Source organism: Balaenoptera physalus (genome assembly GCF_965194825.1).
Source record: "Balaenoptera physalus genome assembly, chromosome: 12".
In the NCBI taxonomy this organism is placed as follows: Eukaryota; Metazoa; Chordata; class Mammalia; order Artiodactyla; family Balaenopteridae; genus Balaenoptera; species Balaenoptera physalus.
The window spans coordinates 59,330,320-59,355,785 of record NC_138897.1 but is presented as its reverse complement, the minus strand read 5'-3'; the positions used below and the strand labels follow the sequence as shown (position 1 = coordinate 59,355,785).

The following is a 25,466-nucleotide window of genomic DNA, read 5'->3' as shown; positions in this document are numbered from 1 at the left end:
CCATGCATGATAATTGGTTTTTAACAGACAACACAGAAAAAATAGCCCTAAAGTAGAATTGTATCATTGAATTTTCTAAAACATGATACTAATTTTCAATTATATCAACCCATTATACAAAGCTTTTTGTTCAAATCCATTTAGCAAACCTAAATATTTCTTGACGTTAAATCAGTTGGTTCCTGCAATTTAAAGTGTTGCATTTCTGTATGTGCATTTGAAAATGGATTAAAAACCCACTGAAACTCTTAAAAAGAAGCTACAGAGTCTCTTTCCAAGTTTTTAAAAAGTGCAGATATCAGAGTTTTATAGGTGACACATATACTACTTTTGGAAACAGAAATCCATAATCATGGAAATATTTCCAGAAATCCAGTTTCACAATGTTTTCATAGCACAAATTGCATTTAGACAATATTTACTTTCTCATTCATTGTGAATGTATCACCTTTATGATGAAGTGACAAAGTAAAAGAGTTTATTTTAATTTATTTCTCTATTTCTTTATTGTGGTAAAACATATATAGCATAAAATTACCATTTTAATCATTTTAAAGTGTACAGTTCAGGGGGAATATTCATATTGTTGTGCGACCATCATGACCTGCCATCTCTAGAATATTTCATCTTGAAAACCTGAAAATCTGTACTCATTAAACAGTAAGTCCCCATTTCCCTCTCCCTCCAGCCCCCAGCAAATACCATTCTCTTTCCTGTCTCTATGAATTTGGTTACTCTAAGTACCTTATATAAATGGAATCGTACAATATTTGTCCTTTTGTAACTGGCTTAGTTCATTTAGCCAATTTCCTTCCTTTTTAAGGATGAATAATATTCTGTTATATGTATGTATCACATTTTGTTTATCCATTCTTCTGTCTATGGACACTTGGGTTGTTTCCACTGTTTGGCTATTGTGAATAATGTTACTATGAACATGGGTGTACAAATATCCATTCAAGTCCTTGCTTTCCCTTCTTTTGGTGGAATGGCTGGATCATATGGTAACTCTAATGCTTAATTTTTTTAGATTTTCTTGGTCACTTTTCCATCTCACTACAATCTTATTTTTATAAAATCATCTCAACAAAGACATCTTTAAAACCCTGAAATATACTGAAAGTGAACACAAAAATTCTTTTTGCATAAACAGAGTGTGTGTGAACCAAACTGTGGGAACATGGGTTCCAATGGCAGTTTATGTTAAGTATTAGGAAATCATTATTTTTCTTATTTTTAAAATGGAATTTTAATAAAGGCAGAAATCTTATTGTTTTCCTTCTCACACACCACAAAGCCGCTGCTCTAGATGGCAGAGGAGGGAGTGGGGGGTAGGGGATGGCCCGAATCTCATTTTTGGTTTGCCTGTCCTGCCCTCTCCACCTTGGAAGGTTGTCACTAACTGTAGTGGGGGATGGGTGGACGAGTCTCGGGTCTCCCTCCCCCTGAGTGCACGACCACCAATCCCATGAATCACTCAGGTCCCATTAACCCCTTGGCATCCCAGACCCTCAGCCCAAAGCAGCTTGCTCAGAGTTCATCCATTTTCTTAATTTTCTCATAAGCAAATATAGCAGAAGCCTCTGAGTTCTGGGGGTACCTGTGTCAGGACTCACAGTAGGAATTTGCTCCGTGAATTTGCCCCTGGGATCAGTGCCACCTGTCGGTGTTGACACACATTCAAAAATTGCTAGTAGTTTTGGATTAATTGATGTAAGTAGAAAAGCTCCTGCTGGGATCTACATATAGAACTTTGGCTGGCTATACATGTGATAAAATAGTGACAAGCCGTTCTCACAGCTTTCTTATGGAACTCCTTAGCAGTGGCCCGTGCAGAAAACTGCACAGTCAGAATGACAACTCCTTCTGTGCCTGCCGCTCTGGATACGTGCTCAACTAAAATTTAGAACCAGAACAGGCTTGGAATTATTCTACAGTCATGCATCTAGCCTGCTCATACTTCATTTGGAAAGACAGCCAGTTTTAGACCGTTTAGTGCAAGCACACTTATTAAACCGTCAGACAATCCACGGACTTAGGCTGGATTTCCCTCAAACACCCTTGCTGCTTCTCCTGTGACAGGGTCCGCCAGGACACTTATCAGCCCCTTTTCCCCCCAGGTCAATGCTGACACGCTTCTGGCTAAGAAAAAAAAAAAGAATTTTCCCATTTCAACTTACTCATTCGGCAGAATCACCATGCCTACGTGCCGATTCAAAGAGAAGAGAGAGAAGGGGGCATATAAAAAAAGGAAGGGGAGGAGAACTGCTTTGTAATTAATCAAGATTAATTAATATTTAATTAATATCAGTACTTCAGTTTTTACCCAGAAAATGACATTGTGCCCCACAAACTAACATTTGGGGTTTCAACTGAGAATGTAAGCCTTTTTAAAGCAGGAAAGAAGATGTAAAAGAAAGTACAAAATAAATTGAGCTTTTTTTTCTTTATAAATTTATTTATTTATTTTTGGCTGCGTTGGGTCTTTGTTGCTGCGCGCGGGCTTTCTCTAGTTGCGGTGAGCGGGGGCTACTCTTCGTTGAGGTGCATGGGCTTCTCATTGTGGTGGCTTCTCTTGTTGTGGAGCACGGGCTCTATGCGCACGGGCTTCAGTAGTTGTGGCATGTGGGCTCAATAGTTGTGGCTCGCGGGCTCTAGAGCGCAGGCTCAGTAGTTGTGGTGCACAGGCTTAGTTTCCCCACGGCACGTGGGATCTTCCCGGACCAGGGATCGAATCCATGTCCCCTGCATTGGCAGGCGGATTCTTAACCACTTCGCCACCAGGGAAGTCCCAAATTGAGCTCTTAATTGTTGCTTCTTGCTATGAACGCACGTCTATGGATTAAACACTACACTGATTCGCAAAAATCTATTTTCAAAACTATTATTACCTAGGTGGAGATAACTTCCCCAGGTTTTTTCTGATAAAAGTAACTTTCTGTAACACAAGGAATATTGCAGGCACAGACTGACCTTCGGTTCATACATTCAGCACTGAACACATGATATACCCAAGCAAAGAGCTGGAGGACAGATCATTTCGGGCTGGGGGATAAAGAACAGTTTTGGGGAGGAGGGAACATATGAGATGGGACTTGAGAGGATGGTAGAAGGAGGGCATTGAAGGCTGCTGAAATGGTGTGGGCAATCGTGGTACAGAGCATCGAGAGCAGCACCCATATCTATCCAGGCTGCCTGGAGTGTCAGGTGTGTAAAAAAGTCTGATAAGGGCTGTTGGAACCAGAATGCAGCTGCCCTGGAGTGTGAGGTGAGGGGGTGGTGGGAGCCCACTGCAATTTTTAAAAATTAATTAATTAATTAAGTTTTGGCTGTGTTGGGTCTTTGTTGCTGCACGCAGTCTTTCTCTAGTTGCGGCGAGTGGGGGCTGCTCTTCGTTGCGGTGCGCGGGCTTCTCATTGCGGTGGCTTCTCTTGTTGCAGAGCACAGGCTCTAGGCATGCGGGCTTCAGTAGTTGTGGCACGTGGGCTCAGTAGTTGTGGCTCGCAGGCTCTAGAGCACAGGCTCAGTAGTTGTGGCGCACAGGCTTAGGTGCTCCGTGGCATGTGGGATCTTCCCAGACCAGGGATCGAACCCGTGTCCCCTGCATTGGCAGGTGGATTCTTAACCACTGCACCACCAGGGAAGCCCCCATTGCAAATTTTTGAGCAGGAGAGTGAAAACATATTTCTACTTCTAGGACAAAGGGTCCTAGTTTTATGGCTCCTCTGAGGTTGAGGGGGAAAGCCAGTCTGACATGAAGAACCCCAGAACCTTTATACTGGTTTCACGGAGTCAGGCAGAGGCAAGGCAACGTTCCAAGCTTAACTTTAAGAAGTGAATTTTGACAAAGCGTCGTATATAATGTAATCCCATTTTCTAAGTCTACATTTGAAAATCTGCTCTCAGTTCATCTTCCCATCATCGTGAGAAGGCACAGGAGCCTTGTCTAGAGGGACAGGAGGAGCCAGCCTGTCGCCAGGACCTTTCCCCTAGTTAGGAGATGCTTGTCTTTGTAGGTATCATCCAGTGATGTTCATTCTTGGGGCGCTTGGCTCCCCACTTTTACTACCTGAACACGGTGGAATCCAGTTTGGAACTGAGTACCCCTAACATATTGGCACCGAGGCCATTGCTAGGGTCCATACATATTTCCCCCAGTTTCAGCTTCAGTAGATCAGAACTCAACCAAAATTACATAAGTGTGTCAAATCATAGAGGGAAACATGAAAGCAACACCAGTCTCAGGCAAAATCGAACGTGCATCATCACCAACTAGCTTTACCCTTCAATCATCTAGTTACAGTGGCTGTCTTCCCAACATCCATTCCTCTTTTTCCTGATAGCCATTCCAATGTTAATTTAACTATCCACCCACCCAAATGCAAGCTTTAGGGGAAAAGATTACATCCTTGCATGAAAGAGCTGCATGTATGGCTCAGCTAATCACATAATCTCAGCCTCTGGTCAGTATTCCTGGTCAGAGATTGTCACATGGTCCTATTTTGGGTAACAGGAAGTGAGGAGAACTTGGCTGGGTCTTCAGAGAAGCATTCTTGGAAGAACTGGCTGGCAACAACCAAAATGGGAAAGCCAGGAAGAAACTGAAGTTTATGGGAAAAGGTAGTTTTAGGTATGATGATTTTTATTCTTTCACTCAACAAATATGGCATGCCCATCATGTACTGGGAACCAAGTTCCTGCCCTCAGGACACACAGACCAGTGGGGAAGCCTGGCACATGCATAGGTCGTGGCAATAAAAAGAGGTGAGGAAATTCATTACTGTGTGCCCTGGGTTCTGCGAGAGGGCTTGTAATTGAAGGGACTGGGAAGGCTTCTGCGTGAGTTACCTGCTGGGATGAGACTGAAAGTGGGGTTGGGTGGACGCTGCAGGCCCGTGGGGCTGCAAGAGCCAATGCATGGGGTACCCACGCGAGCTAAATAAGGAGCGAAGATGTTTAGAAGGAGAGGCTCTTACCCAACCTTCCTCTGCAGGCCCTAAGTGGAACAGGGGACATGGTCATCCTTGGTAACTGTGACCAATGTCAGTATCTGGACGAATAGCTCAGACCTCCAAAATTACATGCTTCTCCTCTAGGGGAGAGTGAGTGGGGAAAGAGGAATAGTTCCTGTTTGTTGAGTTCCTACTGTGTGTCAAGAACTGTGTTAGATGTTTTACATATCTTGCCTATTATATTTAATAATCAGAACAATCCTCTTTATAAGAAAGTTGCATTTGAAATTCTGATACGTTAAATCATTTTCCTAAGGTCACACAGCTAGTAAGTGGTGGGGCAGGAATTGGAATCTAGGTCATTCTGGCTCCGAAGCTTGACTCTACACTTACTTTTGTAGCGTATGTAGAATCAGCTTGAAACTTCAGTTTGAATGAAACCACTTGGTATTAATTAGAAGGAGAAATTGGCAAATGCTGTTTTAAATGCTTTGAACAATTCTCTGGGGAGCACATTAAATACCCAAAAGCAAAGCAAAAATGTATATTAATAAGAACACAGCCATTCAAAAGGCAATTGTTCACCATCAGTTCCAAAAGGAATAAAAGGAGGGGAATTCAATTTCCCCACTTTTTCATGCCAAGAGCTCAGGCTCCAAGTTTCCCTCACTGCTCTTTCTTCACCTCTTCTCCTTACACGTTACACGTTACAGCTTCATTCCGTAAGATGTAAGTGGTATTTATAGGAAATGCTGATCACTGCCAACAAGTGAATACTCCCATTAAACACAATTTAAAACAACCTTCTCTCCAGTTGTTTATAATAACCTCTTAGAAGTTTGAAATTAAAATCTGTATCCTATCCAGCCCTTTTCCCGCCTCTTACATTACGCCAAGCCAAGAACTTGCCCTTGAACATACTTCAATTCCCTGGCCCACCACCCTGACATGCTCTGTAGCTAATTATCTCAATCCCTAAATATTAGTCTTTTCTCTTGTCTTCTCAGGTTTCCTGGACATGATTCACTCTCCCTGGGTATTCCATTGTTTATGTCAACGAACAATCTCTGTCCCTTTAACAGACTCTTTCCTCTTTCCTTGCCCTATCTTCCCTCAACAACTTTGCAAGAAAATGTGTGTAGAGCTGCTCTTCTTTCACAGGAAGAGACCCAAAAGTTGAGATAGTCCAACCTCCTCATTAAAGGGACAAGGTCATTGAGACCCAGAGAGGGATGTAATTTACCTAAACTCACACAGCTGGGAAGAGGCTGTGACAAATTAAGAAGGTGGGACCCTTGGGTTCTAGTTCAAAGCTCTTTTCACCACCCTGCACCACACCCCTGATTCACACACATCCCAACAACTTGTCAATTTGGTGTCAGATTCCGTCTGTCCAAAGAAGAGGCATGTCCCTTTTCAGTGATCAAGTGAACAAAGCACAGGGGAGGTCCAGGTGCAGTTGCCGTGGGAAGTTTGTCTCATGGCCCAAATGCCACATGTGTGCTCATTATTCTGCGACAGGGGCTCCTAAACCCAGGTAACTTGCCAAAGCCCTCCGTCCAGAGCTGCTCATGGGTGTGTGCCGTTCCTTTTCCGAGGACATTTTAAGAGGACGAGGTTTTAGCCAAAACATTTCAGAGCGAGAACTGTAAAGGCAAAGCTTGTGAGGGGGGTGGGCTGGGTGGGACTTCTAAGGCAGGGCCCGGAACTGCTGAGCTATGCAGGATCTGGGAGGGATGTGACCAAAAAAAGCTTTGCTTTGTTCCTGTTGCCTTAAGATTCTTTGAGACTACTGCTAGTCAAATAGAGCCGACCACTCAGGGAAAGGAACCCTAAAAGGCAGACTTCTCTTTAATGCAGAGTATGGTTCTACACAAAGCTGCCCTTGAGCTGCTTTGGATCACTCCTGTCCTGACATCTGTCGGGGCAAATATAGTCCTTCGTGGGCCTTTTAAGGCCTGAAATACTTGTAAGTACTGGAAAACAGAGGGTGAGCTTCTTGACATCCAGAGAGGTGGCCTTGGTAAGAGAGGAAAAGCCCCAGCACCTGTATTTGGTGCAACAGGGCAGTGGTTACCACTATCCGAGGCTGGCTGGCTTCAAGGGCAAGCACATTGTGCTTGATTTAATGCTCTGCTGTCACTGCCTTGAAATTCTTAATAATGCTTGAAGTGAGTCTCACATTTTATTTTGCATCGGGCCCCACAAGTCCTGTAGCTAGCCCAGCTGCTTGCCCTTCACCTCATGAATTTTCACGTATAATTTCTTCTCTAAGCTGGACTAAAGGGACTACGTTCTATTCATTCTTGTTTCCTATCTGTGCCCAGAGAATTGTGCATTATCATTAGACCACAACTTTTTTTCTGCCTTATAAACGCCCAATTTTATTGGTGCTCAGAACGTCATTACAGACATACATCTACATGAGGCCTTTAACTTTACTTCTAAACTTTTCAAGCTCTAAGATTTGTTAATTCTAGTTTCTTCTTGCTTGGATGCTAATTAATTTTGTAACAAGGTTATTTACAGCAACTTCTCAAAATTACTTTCAGAAAGCTTGCGAGACTGCTTTCTTTCACTATAAATGAAGATAAGAATGTCTTTTAAGTTGCTTCAGAATGCAAGATTGTTCAAAACCTTTTTCTATAAGATGAATAAAAAGACAGAAAGTCATTTAAATTTCACTTGGCCAATGATAAAAATTTTCTTCTAAGAATTAGCTTTTGGGCAACCTTCATGGATAAAAGAAAGCTATTGGGAATACGAAAGCTGTTGGGAAGAAGAATAAATAGATCATTCTATTATTAACCATGTCTGGTTAATATCTTAATAATCATTTAATATTTACTAAGGTTTTATTAATTAGGCTTAATTTTAACAGTCTTTAGTAACAAGGTACTGGGTAACTAGTAACTAATGTCTTGCGTGGAAGAGACCCAAAACAAATAAAAAGTAAAACAACATCACTAATTATTAGAGAAATGCAAATCAAAACTGCAGTGAGGTATCACCTCACACCAGTTAGAATGAGCTTCATCAGAAAGTCTACAAACAAATCGTGGAGAGGGTGTGGAGAAAAGGGAACCTTCCTATACTGTTGGTGGGAATGTAAATTGGTACAACGATTATGGAGAACAGTATGGAGGTGCCTTAAAAAACTAAAAATAGAACTACCATATGATCCAGCAATCCCACTCCTGGGCATATATCTGGAGAAAACCATAATTCGAAAAGATACATGCACCCCAATGTTCACTGCGGCACTATTTACAATAGCCAAGACACGGAAGCAACCTAAGTGTCCATCGGCAGATGAATGGATAAAGAAGATGTGGTACATATATACAATGGAATATTACTCAGCCATTAAAAAGAATGAAATAGTGCCGTTTGCAGCAACATGGATGGACCTAGAGATTATCATACTAAGTCAGACAAAGACAAATATCATATGATATCAGGTATATGTGGAATCTAAAAAAAATGACATACATGAACTTATTTACAAGACAGAAACAGACTCACAGACATAGAAAACAAATTTATGGTTACCCAAGGGGAAAGGTGGGGGGAGGGATAAATTAGGAGTTTGGGATTAACATACACACACTACTATATATAAAATAGATAACCAACAAGGACCTACTGTATAGCACAGGGAACTCTACTCAATATTCTGTAATAACCTATGTGGGAAAAGAATCTGAAAAAGAATTGATATATGTATATATGTATAACTGAATCACTTTGCTCTACAGCAGAAACTAACACAACATTGTAAATCAACTATACTCTAATATAAAATAAAAATTAAATTAAAAAAAGTAAAAATCAAACATGCCAACATGAAAGATAAGACACTTTTATGCAATTCTCCATAAATCTCAAATTCAGGCACTTCTAATGCAGGAAAGACATTGAGTCCCCTCTCTTTCACATAAAGCTGGGTTCCTTCCTCATTTTGGGAAAGCACAGTGGCTCCCATCATTCACTATAGGTCAAATGTGCCCATCCTCTTTGTAAGTGTTTACCGTGGACTTCTAAGCACAGATCACTGAGGGAGGCGCCACATGGGCAGAGAAGGGATCAACTTCAGTTTTGCCTTTAAGGAGCTCATTCTCTGGGTGGGAAGACTGACACGGACACCAACACGTCCCGCCACCAGACTGAGTTCTGACCAAGATGTGAGTCTGTCTTAAATCGTTTTCCTCTAGTGCATGCCTAGCATAGTGCCTGGAATATCTAAATGTGGGATAAACATTTCATAACTGACTGGCTGGCTGAATGAACGAACAAATACTCATAAGTGAAGTAGTAGCCAGCTTCCCTTTTTCTCATAGATACTAGCTCTCTTTAGGTGGCACCAGCAAAACCACTGAACAAACACCTTTCAGAGGAGAGTGTACTGGTCAGTATGTCAGGCTACATCAATCTGCCCTTCTATAGTCTTTTCCATGTTGCCTTCAAATAGGAAAGGATTCATGACAAATGATTTAGATGTTACTGATGTTTTCAGTTAATAACATGAAAAATCAAAGGCAACCTTAATTCAACAATCCAAAATTGGCTAGACAAGATACAGTACAAATATACAGTGGAATTCTATGCAGCTATTACAAATTCTATTACAGAAATGCATTTGTGGGCATGGAAAACATCCATGAGATAGCACTAAGTGACAAAAAAAAAACAAACAGGAGAACACGTAGGCCCCCAAACAGCCTTCACGTCACTTTTGAGTGTCACCATAACTGCGGATCTCTAGCGAAGGGCCTGTGGGTGGGTTTGCTGAGCCTGACCCCAGCAGCTGCTGGCTCTGACTTGTATTTTTTCTATGCTTATTGTTGTTCCTGCCCTAAAATGTACCTGTGCTCCTTCTATCCTGAATTGCAGTATGGGATTGAGGATAAAATAGACGAGGCCTTAAATCCAGAGTCTTACATTAAGAGAAGATGTTGGGCAACTGTGTCTGGTGCTTACAGATTGAGCCGGGAAGCACTGTCGGAGCAAACAGACTTTTCCCCAATTTATTATTTTTTTTCAAAATTCAAATAGTTTAATTAAAAACTGCTTATTTTCATCTTGAAATTTTAGAATGATCATATTGCAGCATGATTCTCATGCATTTTAAAGTACTTTATTTAAAAAAAATCAACTTGAGGCAGCGAAACCCCAATCATTTCATAGCGCTGATTTCACACTTAAGAACTTATCACTCGGGACTTCCTTGGTGGCGCAGTGGTTAAGAATCCACCTGCCAGTGCAGGGGACACGGGTTCGATCCCTGGTCCGGGAAGATCCCACATGCCGTGGAGCAACTAAGCCCGTGCGCCACAAGTACTGAGCCTGCACTCTAGAGCCCGCGAGCCACAACTACTGAGCCTGCAGGCCACAACTACTGAGCCCACGGGCTGTTACTACTGAAGTCCGCGCACCTAGAGCCTGTGCTCCACAACGAGAGAAGCCGCCACAATGAGAAGCCTGCACACCGCAACAAAGAGCAGCCCCCGCTCTCCACAACTAGAGAAAGCCCACGTGCAGCAACAGAGACCCAACGCAGCCAAAAATAAATAAATAAATAAATAAATTTAAGAAAAGAAAAAAGAACTTATCACTCAAACCAGATAATTTCTGTTAACATATATAAATTTGTGTGTGCAGAATGAACCCTAAAATACAAGCAGGAGAGGACACAAGAAGACAGTGTGCAAAGCATTTGGTCTAAGACTCCAGGTCTCCAGCCCAGCCTCCACCACTCAATAGCAGGTGATCCCAGGGAGAATACTGTTCTTCTAGCCTTGTTGTTTGTATAAATAATAATAGCCACTTGATCTAATTCCTGGGCTGAGTCCCATATGAGAAAGTGTTTTGTAAAGTGCAGAACTTGATAAACGTCTAAGGCATGGCTGTAATCAGACGATGGTGAGGAATGTCTGGGGGACGGCAAACTTGGGTATCATCCTTGCTCTCGTTGTATAATAACGGGAGACAATCACTTAAGTTCCTCAGGTTGGTTGACGCACGGTCAAATGCAGAGTTTGCCTAGGTGCTTTCTAAAGATACTGGCAACATGAAAATTCTATTATGTTAAGAAAATCACCCTGTGTTACATTATCACTTTTAGTTCTTCTCATATAATGGAAGTTTTAAATTTGACTTTGTGAGGCTATTATGTGTAAGAGTGTGTCTGTGGGGGAGGGGAGTTGGGGAGCATGAAGGGAGGGGAGAGGAGAGGATAGTGGGAAGAAAGGGGGAGAGGAAATTGGAAAGGCGCAGAGTGATAAGATATTGCAACAGGCATCATAGGTTGGAAAAACAGACCGCCCAGGACTGGAGACCTCTGATTATGCGTCCTGAGGAAACAGAAAACCCAGCATGGGGCGGGTGTTGATGCCTCAACAAGCCCTGGTCTGGCTGTGAGTGAATCCACCAGACTTTGCTCCCTCCACCCTCAGCTCTACCAGGAGCTGCCTCCACCACTCCCAGTGTTCCTCAGACCTGATTTTGGTGTGGTCTTTTGTTTTTTCAATTTCCTTCTCTGAGAAAACACGACTTTTATGTATTTTAGATACAGTGGCTTTGATGAGTGAAGAACCCCTTGGGAATAATTACAGACGAATCCACACTGAACTAGGACAATTTTCTACTGAAATAGATTTCTTTCTACTGTTCCCAATTAAGATTCTGTCTTTTCCTTAAAAAACTAAAAATAGAATTACCATATGACCCAGCAATCCTGCTCCTGGGCATATACCCAGAGAAAAACATAATTCAAAAGGCACATGAACCCCAATGTTCACTGCAGCACTATTTACAATAGCCAGGTCATGGAAGCAACCTAAATGCCCATCGACAGATGAATGGATAAAGAAGATGTGGTACATATATACGATGGAATATTACTCAGCCATAAAAACAAATGAAATTGGGTCATTTGTAGAGACGTGGATGGACCTAGAGACTGTCATACAGAGTGAGGTAAGTCAGAAAGAGAAAAACAAATATCGTATATTAACGCATATATGTGGAATCTAGAAAAATGGTACAGATGAACCGGTTTGCAAGGCAGAAATAGAGACACAGATGTAGAGAACAAACGTATGGACACCAAGCGGGGGAAGCAGTGGTCGGGGGTGGTGGTGGGATGAATTGGGAGATTGGGATTGACATATATACATTAATATGTATAAAATAGATAACTAATAAGAACCTGCTATATAAAAAATAAATAAATAAATAAAAAAAAAAAAAATAATAAAAAAAAAATAAAAAAAAAAAAAAAAAAAAAAAATAAATAAAATAAAATTAAAAAAAAAAAAAGATTCTGTCTTCTGGGATCCAGTTTCAAAGTGTGCATTTTCTCCTTGTGGAGGCCAGAAGTATCCTGTTATGATTAGTATCTGGACAGCAAAAGACCTGACTGTGTCTAGCTGGGTCCTCCCAGGCTAAGAGCAGCAGGAATCAGAGACCGTGCTGTCTGGTGAGGGAGGTCAGACAAACCAGTGCATCCAGGCAAAGGCAAGCAGTGGTCTTACAGCAATTGTTTTTGGCCTGAATTATTCTGGATGGTTAACTCAATACTTTGTTTCATCCTGCCTTTGCAGGCACACATTCTGAGAAAGAAAATAAAGTGCCCATATTACATTCACAAAACATGTCCCTGTAAAAGGGCCCTTTCAAGATTGAAGATGGAGAGAGCTGGATACCCTAGAAGAACAGCTTCCAGGATGGCAGAATGTAAGTGCTGGAGAGACTCTTACTTCACAGACAAGGATTCGGAGGTCAGAGGAGTTGGGTGACTTGCCTAAGTCCCTCAAGACTGGGCCAGTGAGAGATGGGACTCCTAGTCCATTTTTTTGTTCTACCACATCACAAGGCCTGTTGAGTTAAAAAGAATTTTGAGCCTGAAACATAACATGTCAGAGGTAATGTTATAGAAAGACATCATCAGGTCAACTTGACTGGCACCTAAACAAGCCTTTGTTGTGAAGTCTGAAAAAATAAGTACAAAAGCAATCATTTAAAAGATACCTGTTGGGGGCTTCCCTGGTGGCACAGTGGTTAAGAATCCACCTGCCAATGCAGGGGACACAAGTTAGAGTTCTGGTCTGGGATGATCCCACATGCCGTGGAGCAACTAAGCCCATGTGCCACAACTACTGAGCCTCTGCTCTAGAGCCCACGAGCCACAACTACTGAGCCCACGTGCCACAACTACTGAAGCCCACGCACCTAGAGCCCGTGCTCCACAAAAAGAGAAGCCACCACAATGAGAAGCCCGCGCACTGCAATGAAGAGCAAACCCCTCTCGCCACAACTAGAGAGAGCCCGCATGCAGCAACGAAGACTCAACACAGCCATAAATAAATAAATAAATAAATAAAATGTAAAAAATAAAAGTAAAATAAAAGATACCCATTGGACTTCCCTGGTGGCACAGAGGTTAAGAATCTGCTTGCCAGTGCAGGGGACACGGGTTCAATCCCTGGTCCGGGAAGATCCCACATGCCACGGAGCAACTAAGCTCGTGTGTCACAACTACTGAACCTGCGCTCTAGAGCCCTGCAAGCCACAACTACTGAACCCGCGTGCCACAACTACTGAAGCTTGCGTGCCTAGAGCCTGTGCTCTGCAACAAGAGAAGCCACCACAATGAGAAGCCCGCACACCACAACCAAGAGTAGCCCCCACTCACCGCAACTAGAGAAAGCCTGTTCACAGCAAATAAGACCCAATGCAGCTATAAATGAATGAATGAATGAATGATACCTGTTTCAAGAGAATGAAACCTCTAAGAACTTCCCTCTAAAAGTATATCTGTTGAAAGTACATCTGTTGAAGAGATGAAAAATTGAGTGACTAAGAGCACAAACTCTGGAGTCAGACCAGCCTTGGAGTCAGTTCTGATCCTCTGTCGTTCTACCTTTGGACAAGTTACCTAATTCCTCAAGTCCCAGTGTCCACGTTTGTAAAACGAGGAGGATCATAGTATCATAGTGTCTACCTCATAGGGCTGATGTGAAGATGAAATGAAATTAAATACATGTAAACTGCTTACTATCATGCCTGATACATTACACATGCCTGAGAGATATTCACTGCCATTGTAATTCTAGTTATTGATTTGTATGGTGACTGAATTCTTTCATTCATTTCACAAATTTTTTTGAGCTTCTCTGTGCTAGACACAGAGGATAAAAGAGTATACATGATGCAGTGGTTGCCTTTACAAATAAGAGCAGATCATTACAAGGCAGTGAAAGGGCTAAGTCAGAGCCCCCAGGAGGGGTAACTGCCTTCTCCTGGGAGGGTTTAAGGATCTCTTTCCTGGAGAAGGTGATGTCTGAATAAGTAGCAGTTAACTAGCTAAAACTGGTGGGAAGGGAGTGGGGTGGGGGAGTAGAGTGGAAGTGGTGGGAAGGGTCAGGGCTGGAGGGTGACAAACAAATGTGAAGGACACTAGGCTGGGGATAAGTACTGAGTCCACCTGCTTTTTTATGGTGCTTTCAATATGCATTTTGAAAAATTACAGTTTCAGTGAATTATCTTTAGTAGTTTTGGTAAATGTGTATATTAAAGGCAGTTGCCAGGTTAAAATGTGTCCTATAAGTGATGTGTTCTTGATTTTGGATTGACCTTGTGGTTCAAGAGTGAGCCACAGAGAACTGCAATGTGGTTCATTTCAAGTATCAAAGCTACACCAAGAAAAAGAAGAGAGAGAAAGAGAGAGAGAGAGAGAGGAGTTGGATGGGGGAAGGGGGGAAAGAAGGAAAGGAAGGAAGGAAGGAAGGAAGGAAGGAGAGAAGGAAAAGAAAGGCTGTTCTTTGGAAGTGAGAGTTTGTCATGGAAACTGTTTTCCTTTTCTGCATTATTTGTTTTGCACATTTTTCAGTGTTTAAGGTTGAGTTCATTTTAGTTTTGTAATGAACTTTTCATGTTGGTACTCAGATTCCTTCTAATGCTGTCAATAGTGGAAATGTGATTATGTTGTAGTTACTGATTCTCACAGGCTATCTTTCAAAGCCCTGCAAAGTCTGATGAAGAACACGTAGGATTAACAAAACCTTGCTCCCGGGGGACTGACTTTCACAGGCCTATTTCGCTTTTCAGAGCCAGTAAGGCAAAGTTTTGAAGCTTGACTATCTTTCAGGTATGTTCAAATGCCTCAGTCTTGTATTCAGTAAGTGTATCTCACTAGAGATAACTAGGCTTTTTTTTTTTTACTAAAGGCTTTTTTTCAGACTGTCAAGACACTGTGCTGAATGTCCCTAACATTTAGAATTTGGAGATGTTAAAATTATTTTGAGTCTAAATGATTTTCCAAACTTGGGAACTTCCAGATGACAAAAGGGGAAGGATTCTGCATATGGACAGAGCACAAAATGAACTTACATCTCCTAGAATGTGATCACCTCTGCAGAGACTTCTGGACTCCCCAGGGAGACCGTGTCACTCCCTCCCTGTTCCACTCCTCAGAACGGCTTACACATCTCTTACACAGCACAGACTATGCTGAGACAATTTGGTACCTGTCTCTCTCTGCACTGGACAGTCAAATCCCCTAGGCGCTTTGTAGCTACCCTCAGCATCTAGAACACTGTCACAAAAGATACCGTCAAGAAAAGTGTGTTAGTATGTTAAATAAATGAGTCCTGACAATGAGTGATTATTATCTGAGTAAACTTACTCCATTATGAGATCTGTCCAGCATCTCTGTCTTATCTCTAGCTTGATCTAAGACCAATGAATGAAATAGTGACATCATTTGAAGTTACGCTCAGACACACCTTTTATCTGATAACCAAGATATCATCCTGTTGAACCATAGCCAAATATTTAATAAACATTATCACTCATCATCTCTCTCCTTTATCCAACTAAAATTGAGGCATTGAAATTTTTTCAATCCAAAAAGTCAGCATCAAGTGGGTGGGGGGTTGGGAGAAGAGATGGATTGGGAATTTGGGGTTAGTAGATGCAAACTATTATATATAGAATGGATAAGCAACAAGGTCCTACTGTATAGCACAGGGAACTATATTCAATGTCCTGGGATATACCATAATGGAAAAGAATATGAAAAAGAATATATATAACATGTATAACTGAGTCACTTTGCTGTGCAGTGGAAATTAACACAGCATTGTAAATCAACCATACTTCAGTAAAATAATAAATTAAAAAACAAAACAAAACAAAAAACAAAAACAAAGTCAGCATCAGTATTCCGGGTCTTGCATTTAGGTACTTTTCATAATATGATTCATGGTTTTTTCCCCTTTGGTATATGGTGGCTCCAACTGTGAATGTTACATTGCCAAGGCCACTCTGAATTTGACATCCGAGCAAGAAGGCAGGCTGTTTATCAAGACCAGGTTCATGAAGGTGGCAGAGGGATCTGACATCAGGTAAAGGAACTCACCTGAGAGGGCCAGGAGTATTGTGAAGTTTGCATCTCTAAGCAGATTGGTGCAGAAGCAAATGAGAGCTCACTGCCAGGGAGAAGCAAAGGGTCATAAACCGGGCAGATCTGGGCTCTAGTGCTGAAAGGTGTCACAGAGCCCATCCCAGCATGGATGCCCTCTGCAGCGTCCCGCTAGTGCCTGTGACGAGCAGCCTGACGGTCAGCGAGAGGATCCCAGAGACTCAGGACTATAGCTGGCTCTTTAAAGGGTTAACAGCTGATCAGAAATCAGAGCCTCCAGACACAGACCTTGATTTTCACCTAGAGTATAAACTAAGCTGAAGGATTAGTCTGCCCTGGACCTTCAGGAATCAGAGAAGTGGTAGCCCTTGAGTAAGATAGACGTGCAGGTGGCAAAGAACAGACCTGGTAATTCTGGATAATCACGGGGCTCACACCCCCTGAGCTGGAGGGGTGAGGAATCTGTGGCAGAGAGCAATACTGTCAATAATCACCAGCAATCAGGGACTACAAATGATCAGGGCGTGCACTCTGTTAGACAAGATGGAAGCATTCAGCACAGAGAAGATCATGAATCAATCAGCCAACATTCTGAACACAGGCAGTTCAACTGATCACAAAGATGAGGGGCTTTCAAAAGCATCAGAAAGATTGGTCATCAGCAATAGTTGGCACTTATGGAGAGCTCACTATGTTTTCAGCACTTTACATATATCATCTCATGTAATCCTCACAACAGTTCATATTATTGCCCAGATATTACACTTGAGGAATGTGAAATTCAGAGACATCAAGCAGCTTGCCAGATGTCACCCAGCTGACCAATGGCATAACCGGGATTCAAATCCAGGCTTGCATGACTCCACAGCTCAGGCTCTGACCCTGCGCAGCTGTGCTGTGTCACAGCTATGCCACAATCCCTTTTGATCCACGTTTACTATTTCACTATTTCCTACAGCTGAGGGTCCACAGTGTGATAGAAGTAGCCTGTCTTGTAGGTACCGCTTGCTGTAGAGTAATACGTATATTCTACTGCCAATCCAACACTAAAGAAAGATATGCTTATAGATGGGGGATTTGCTTTCTGACCATATTGGAAGGCAAGATCTGGTCAAGAAATAGTTGTATTTAAAATAGGAATTTGTTGAAAGATAGTCAACAGAATATCAAGATAGTAGTTGCACTCATACCTGTACTTTAATCATTTTGAATGTAACACCTAAAAAATCTATTCATAAGTGCTCAGCAAACACAAGATTGAGACCTGCCTCTGTGTGCTCACAGCAAAAAACAACCAAAAAATCAAGTCACTATAATGGAAGATCCAGAAAGTGAATAAATGGTTGCCAGAGGGGATTTCAACTAAATGAATCTCTATTCTTTAAAAGAGGTGAGGAAATAAGATTAAGAATATTTACACATTCTTGAGATAGTCCTTGCTTGGCATGTTTTCTTAAGAACTAGTGCAATTTCACTTAATCAAGAAGATAAATACTGTTGAAGTGGTTGAAAAATGTTTCAAGTGATTTTTTAGCAACAATACATTTTACTAATTTATAACAATATGAATAAGGAAACAAAGGGTGAGAAAAGACTGTTTTTGTGCTCAAAAAATGCAGAAAAATTTTCAGACAAAAACGTTTCAATGAAAAAGTCTCTCTCCGTCTCTCCCCTGCACCGCACACCCCTGCCCCATACAAAAACACAGATTCTTTTAACTGTTCTCACTACTTTTTTGGATATGAGTTAATACTGGAAATAATGTACATTCAATTAGTGAAATTTATACAACCACCCTCTAGTAAGCTTGCAGTTTTGTAGCTAACATAGAACAAAAATTGCCTTCATGGCTAAAGATAAAAGCAACAAGAATTAAAATTGTATATTTAGAAAAAACTCGGTGCATACATAAAGAGCAATAAAGCGCTTTCAATGAACACCACACTTTTCAATATCATTTTTTTGGGAAGGGAAAATCAGAGTACTCACTGTGAAGAATCAAACGAGGATCTCCACTACCCCTGAGAACAATGGAGGGAAAACGGTCCAAACAATCTGTCACCAGCCGACTGAAGTTCTCCAGTTCTCATCACTCCCCTGCCCGGCAAAGAAACCAGAGCACTGCTGCCTGTGGACACTGTACCTACTTCCCACAAACCCCGAAGTGAGTCCTGAGGCTCAGACAACACGGACAGGGTTAAAAGTGAACCCTCTGAGCTCGGACAGCCATGAATTAGTCCTGATGCTGACCCTCACCAGCTGTGGGACCTTAAGCACCTGTTACTCATCTGTTAAGTGGGAAAACTAATGCGTAACAACCACACTCTCAAAGCAGTCAGCAGAGTGTTGGCTCACGTGTGTGAATAAATCACATTTCCAGAGGGTAAGAGCCTAGAAGGGTGTGCGTTTGTTACATCTTTAAAATCTCCATACAAAGCAGAGCACCTTGCCCGGGGAAGCACTGAGTGAAGGTTTACTGAATGAACTCTGGCCGCCCTCATAGCTTGCTGGTGGTAACTATGGACACGGTTTTGGGTGGATCTGAGTATGGCAAGGAATGGGGTTGGTGAAGGCCAGTTTGTCCTCACTGGCCTACGTTACCAGTGGGTTAGGGTTTGCTTTTTCCCTGGAAGGTGCCTCATTTTCCTACCACGGATTCCCTTTGTAGCTGCTCAGCACTTCCCTGACCCACGATTACTAAATTATAGATTCCCCAAGCTGGGTCTGGTGTGTGTGTTTGCTCCAAATTCTCACTAGCTTCAATGGCCTGTAAAGAATTAACTGTGAGCTCCACCACCCCACTCTGTCTTTTCTAACCTCTCTTTACTATAAATCTACCAAACATACCTTGATGGATACCCTCAAAATCTAAAGAGCTTTTTCATTTACATATACTTTTAAAAAAATAAGCCAAATCCCAAAATAATTTGCACAAACTAATTTTTATTTCCAAACGTCCTTTCATTGCGCTCCATTTTCAAATTTCTCCCTTCCTCTAAAACTAGTTCTCTCTGGTCATTCTAGAAATTATATTTCTGGTAAAATCATTACACATTGCACTTAGAAAATGAGACAAAAGAAACACTTCCTTCTGAAGCAGTACTATATCCATTCAGGGCCAAAAATGAGGGGCCAGTCTATTTTCTCTTAAAAACCAGTCCTCCGGGCTTCCCTGGTGGCACAGTGGTTAAGAATCCACCTGCCAATGCAGGGGACATGGGTTTGAGCCCTGGTCCGGGAAGATCCCACATGCCGCGGAGCAACTAAGCCCGTGCCCCACAACTACTGAGTCTGCGCTCTAGAGCCCTCGAGCCACAACTACTGAAGCCCGCATGCCTAGAGCCTATGCTCTGCAACAAGAGAAGCCACCGCTATGAGAAGCCCACGCACCGCAACGAAGAGTAGCCCCCGCTCGCCGCAACTAGAGAAAGCCCGTGCACAGCAACGAAGACCCAATGCAGCCAAAAATAAAATAAATAAAAACAAAAACAAGAAAACAGTCCTCCTTTTTCCTGAGATGACTCTTCCTTTTCCTTTAGGAGTTAGTGTGAATGCCGCTTCCTCCTGGAGGCCTTCCCTGACTCCTCTAGGCCAGCTTAGGGTCTTTAATACAAAAATAGGAACTGCTAAGCGTGCCATGCACTGTCTTAGGCTCTTTACATGCATTATCACACTTAATCCTCAAACGAACTTGAGAGTGTAAGTCACTATTATAATCTGTATTTTGTACTTGACAAAGCTTAGTACAGGGCAGGAAAGTAAGTTAGCAGAACTGGCACTGGAACCCAGGCAATGTGAGTTCAGAGTCCTTGCTCCCAAGTACGATACCATCCTGCCTCCCAAAGCACGATTTGCTCACAAAACACTCTATATTTTCGTATGGCAGCACTTGTAGTAAACCTCAGTGGATTGCCTGCCCAGTACCCATCCTTTCTTCCCTTCACAACAACTTTTTATTTCAATCTGGTTACACATACTAATGAAAATCCTACTTGTCAATGGCCAGACGATGGATCCTTTGAATTGGAAAAACTGTATTTGAAAAAAACTTGAGAACTTTCACCCTCAAACAACTGCTTTATTGGTTCAATACCTATGGGAAGATCAAATTAAAAAGTGGATACAAACAAGTATAACAGCTAGCCTTAGGGACTCCTTTAACAAAATGAAAAAACGGAAATTAGACTAAGAACAACAACAACAAAATCTCTACATCCAGCATAAATTCCCCCTTCTTAAAATCCAAAGAGTTAAGTGTGCCACCTTTTAGCACACCTCCTTATTTTATGTCTAAGGACTGCAGGTTCCAGAAGCTATAAATCTCTACAAAAAATGGCAAAATGTTAACTAAGCTTGTTTTGTGTCCTGAGAACTTGGCTTGGTTACTTTCAGGTTGGGGGCTCCAAAACATGGCTGGACAGAAATGTGGGTTGAACTCCATTTGTGGCCAGGCCCCTACTGAACTGCAGCCAGCCCTCAGGGGAATCACAATGGCCACAGAAGGAACGTTCCAGTTCGATAAGATCATTTTAAAAGTGTACTTAAAAGCCAGGGCTTCCAAATCAAACGAACAGAATGGGATACGTATTTTAATTGGTATGCAAGAGACTCCTAAAGTCTGCAAAATTCCAAAATAACTTCATTGAAAGACCTGTTGTAAAAGGCTAATGAAAAGTTGAAGACGTGGGTGATACCTTAACGGGAGGACGCTGAGACTGATGTGATTCCTACCGCTCCCCTCTGTCCGGCTTTTCCAGAGTACTCACGTTTTACCAATTCTCTGTCTGAATTGCCTTTCCACTTGGAGGAGACCATTAAATAGTTACCTTTTAAAAGAAGACCACCTGAGGCCACAGGAGATCACTCTTTCATCAAAGGCTGAAACTAAGGGCCATAGTTAAGGATTTCTTAAAACCAGGGAGGATCCTCAAAGTTTTGTAAATGGATTACCTCCTGAGATTAGTGAATAAATAAAGGTAGCTGACATTCAGAGCCTGATCGAAAAAAATTTTTAGGCCTTCTCCCCTAAATTAAAATAAAAGTGTATAGCCAAAAGGAAAGAACAAATTGAGTGGATGAGTCAACTTATGATGTCATGTAAGTTACAACCCAAATTCTTTGAGGAATTGAGAACAACTGTCTTTATTTGTCAAATCTTTGCAAAACTGGAAATTCAGCTCTAGAAGTGGTTCAAACTCCACCCATTCCTTTTCACCAATCCCTATTTATCTCAAAAGGCTTGTAACTCTCCAGGAACTCTTATCTTGACCTTCCACAATTCCTAAGACTGAAAAAAAAAAAAAAAAAAAGAAGAAAAAAAGAAAAAGAGGCCTTTTGAAAATACAGACTGCTACAGAAACACCCTTTCCCAAAATCTATTCAAGGACAAATACACATCTTAAGTGTCTTCTCCACAAATGTTAGTAAAAAAAGCTTAGCAATCTGAGCAGATAAACTTATTCCAAATAGTTATTTGTAGCTAGCTAGTGAGTTTTATATGGTTGTAGTTGATTCATGACCAAACATTTTTAAATGAAAGCCACACGATCTCTGTTCGTGTCTAAATGCCTACTGTATGTCTATATAGGTACATTATAGATAACGATATTTTTCTACCTCTGTATAGTATTGCCAAAATTAATTTGTACAGAGCTCTATTTAATTGGCTTAAAGAAACACTTAACTATAAATTAAATTCTCAGAAAATATAATAGGAACTAACACAAATGTTTTTCAAGTTCATGTGATCTAGGATAATTTTCAGTACATAAAAGCTAGTTTGAGGTTGTTGGTTTAATTAATACAGACATGTCTTTAGAGCTAGCAATAATAAGCATACTTTTATTCTACGTAGGTTTACCAAGTCAAATATACTCATGTTATCTTTATTACAAAATCTGTCAGGCAGAAAAATAACAGGATATGACTGATGTTGTCTAATGTCAAGTGAAGCTTTTGTAGGTAATCTAAACATGATTGTTAAGAACAAATAAATTAATGTAAATAAGAGTTTTTATTTTAGCAATGAACTTTTTAGCAATGATTGTTTTATGGTAGGTCTACTTATATAGTTTCCCAAGAGGAATTCACTAAAATCTATAGGTATTGTAGGCAAAGTCTGATCACAAAGACTTGACTTGGTTAGTTGGCCTCAAAAGGCATTAAAAAGTCCAATCTGAAATTTCTTATTAAAAGTCCCAGAAAAGTTGATTATAAGATTTTATATGATCAATCATTATTCTTGCTGTGCCTTATGTAAATAATGAGGCCAAGTTTATTACACTAGACTTATTTTGCAAATGAATTAGTCTTAATTTAGCAATCTTTGGTAAAAATGGGGTTGATTTTAGGGAGAAAATTTATGTTTCAATAATACACCTTTGTGAATATTAGATTCTAGTGCTGTCCATTGTCTTTTAAGGTTTTTTTTCTATCTGTAAACTGGATTGGATTCTGAATGCTTCTAGTTTCCTCCAATATTTGGCTACAACTCTCCAAACTAACATTTCCAATTCTTCTCCCACTCCTTTGACTTGGAATCATTGAGAAGTAAAACTGCCCTTTTCCCAAAGCAATGCGAGCTAAAAGTTGGACACCTCGATATAAACTTCAGAGGTATCACCACAACAGCTTATGTCTGGATAGTCTTAGTGCCTGTTCCTGTGTGGACACTCAGGAAGATCACCAGAGACATTCAAACTGCAAACCAGGAAAATCTATCAGATTGTCACTGCCTGCCCTTGCTCCATCTGAAGATGCTTTGAGCCAGACATCTAGAAATTTTCTCAACTGGCTACCTTCAAAATTTAGAAACTGGGATTATAGTCTGCTCCAATCATTAATTATTATTCCTAGCTTTGGGAGCCTTGCATCTCCGCCTCCTAAAATGAACACAACTGTTTAACTGAACTGACCTTTTCTCAGGGCTAAGAGACTGATTCAGTGAGATGGAGCCATCTACCAGTTCAACTTCTGGTCTGTGAAACTTCTTGGGGAAACTTCAAAGGTGGGACTGAAAGGGTTCAGTACGAGCTTCCCCCATATGTGGCACTTTCACATGTGGGTTATTTTGAGCTAAAGGCAATTGAGACTGTGTGGGCTCAGGAGAAACTTCTGCCCCTCCCTAAACTACCCAGAACTATTTAAATTGGGTTTTTTTCCCAGAATGAGAATTATTACCAGAGATAAATTTTGTCTGAGGGACCCATCTGTATGGCAGGTCAAGCACCTTATTATTCAACACCTACTCTTCCTCTTATCGTTTTATGAGTTACCTTTCTCTCCTTGGAAGCCCTACTCCTTAGCTCAGGGTGGCATATATACTTCATTTCACCTTTCTGTCTTTGAACCTCTCATGTATGGGGGGGTTCCAGTAGGCACAAAATTAAATTCATTTTTCTCCTGTTAATCTGTCTCATGTTGATTTGATTATTCAACCATCAGAAAGACTCTTCGAAGGGTAGAGGAACCCCTACCAACGGGTGCATACTATATATCAGATTTGGTGTTAGATATTGAAAAATAAAATGATATCTGCTCTCAAGGGGATTACAGCCTAGTTGGGAAAATAAATGTAATCAAACACATGCCAGTTAGTGTGGTAGGTTCTATAACAGAGGTATAATACCAGATTCCTTGAGGTCATGAAGGAGGGATCAGTCACTCTGGGGTCGGACATGTCCTTGAGTCTTGAAGATTTTGCCAGATGAGCCTGGGGAGGGGAGGGATGAGGAGTAGAGGATGTGATGGATTGGGCTGATGGTCTAGGAAACTGAATTTCAGTTAGAGCAAAGGGTGTGAAAAGAGTCCTGGAGCCAGAAACAGGTTGACAGAGTCAGGGAACGGTTAGTAGATTAGTAGCTGGAGCTGAGGCTGAGAGGGAATCATGCCTCTGCTTCCCTCTGTGCTGTGGAGTTTGGACTTTATCCTTGAGCTAACAGAACATTTAGGCTATGGAGTAATAGATTAAGATGTGCATTTTAGGGAGTTGACTTTACAGATGGGATCCAGCAGTGGCCTGGGAAGGAGTTGGTAATCAGACTAGAAGCAGACACACATGGAAGGTGAGAAAAAAGAAAGAATAAGGATTCTGACTTGAGCAAATGGATGGATGATGGTAATGTTAACCAGAGTTGGGAATACAGAAAGTAGTGGTTTTACGGGAAAGGGATGGTGGGATTTCAGTTTCATTTTGAGTGTATGAAGTGTCAGTGCTTGATGAACACGCAAGTAGAAATGTCCAGGAGAATTCTGGTTAAGACAGCAGTGAGTTCTTTTTTTTTTTTTTTTAAATTTATTTATTATTTATTTATTATTTATTTTTGGCTGTGTTGGGTCTTTGTTTCTGAGCGAGGGCTTTCTCCAGTTACGGCAAGCGGGGGCCACTCCTCATCACAATGTGCGGGCCTCTCACCATTGCGGCCTCTCCCGCTGCAGAGCACAGGCTCCAGACGCGCAGGCTCAGCAATTGTGGCTCACGGGCCTAGCCGCTCCACGGCATGCGGGATCCTCCCAGACCAGGGCTCGAACCCGTCTCCCCTGCATCGACAGGCAGATTCTCAACCACTGCGCCACCAGGGAAGCCCCAGCAGTGAGTTCTTGTCCTGAACCACCCCTTCCCCACTCCAAACACACAGCAGTGATGGGAAAAGTATACCAGAAACACTTCAAAAGAGACTGTTATCTCAAAAGCAAGGTAAATATGACATTGAACCGAATTTGGAAGACAAGTATAAAATGAGAAGCAGAACTGAACTCTTGGGCCTGCTGGGCTAAAGGTGTAGAAGCAGGTGGAGGTGGAATTTGTGACCTATAGGATAACAAGAATGAAAAGAACACTGGGCGAGGTAGAAAAAGTGAGCCAGGCTCACTCCCAGAAGCCAGAGGCTGGGACCTCTGCCTTATGTGGGCTTCATATCCAGAGAAACAGAAGATGCAAACACAGCTTACAGCCAGTCCCTGGGCCAAGCCACCCTCTGGGTCAAGGACCAGAGAGGACTATTTCCAATACTACCCTAGAACAGGACCTGAAGAATCAATATCAGACTTGGCTCTGGACATAGGGCCCAGAGGGGCTGCATGGAGGCTTC

The 25,466-nt window shown here is 41.7% G+C and overlaps 1 protein-coding gene across 1 annotated transcript in view; it reads right to left on the bottom strand.

The window, feature by feature from the left end:
- CLUL1 (clusterin like 1) overlaps positions 1-24,646 on the bottom strand; it is a 109,492-nt gene extending 84,846 nt beyond the window's left edge. The window contains exon 1 of the mRNA XM_082418761.1: positions 18,367-24,646. The gene's annotated coding sequence lies outside the window, so the exon portion shown is untranslated. The remainder of the gene's footprint in view (positions 1-18,366) is intronic.
- Positions 24,647-25,466: the final 820 nt, after the last annotated feature.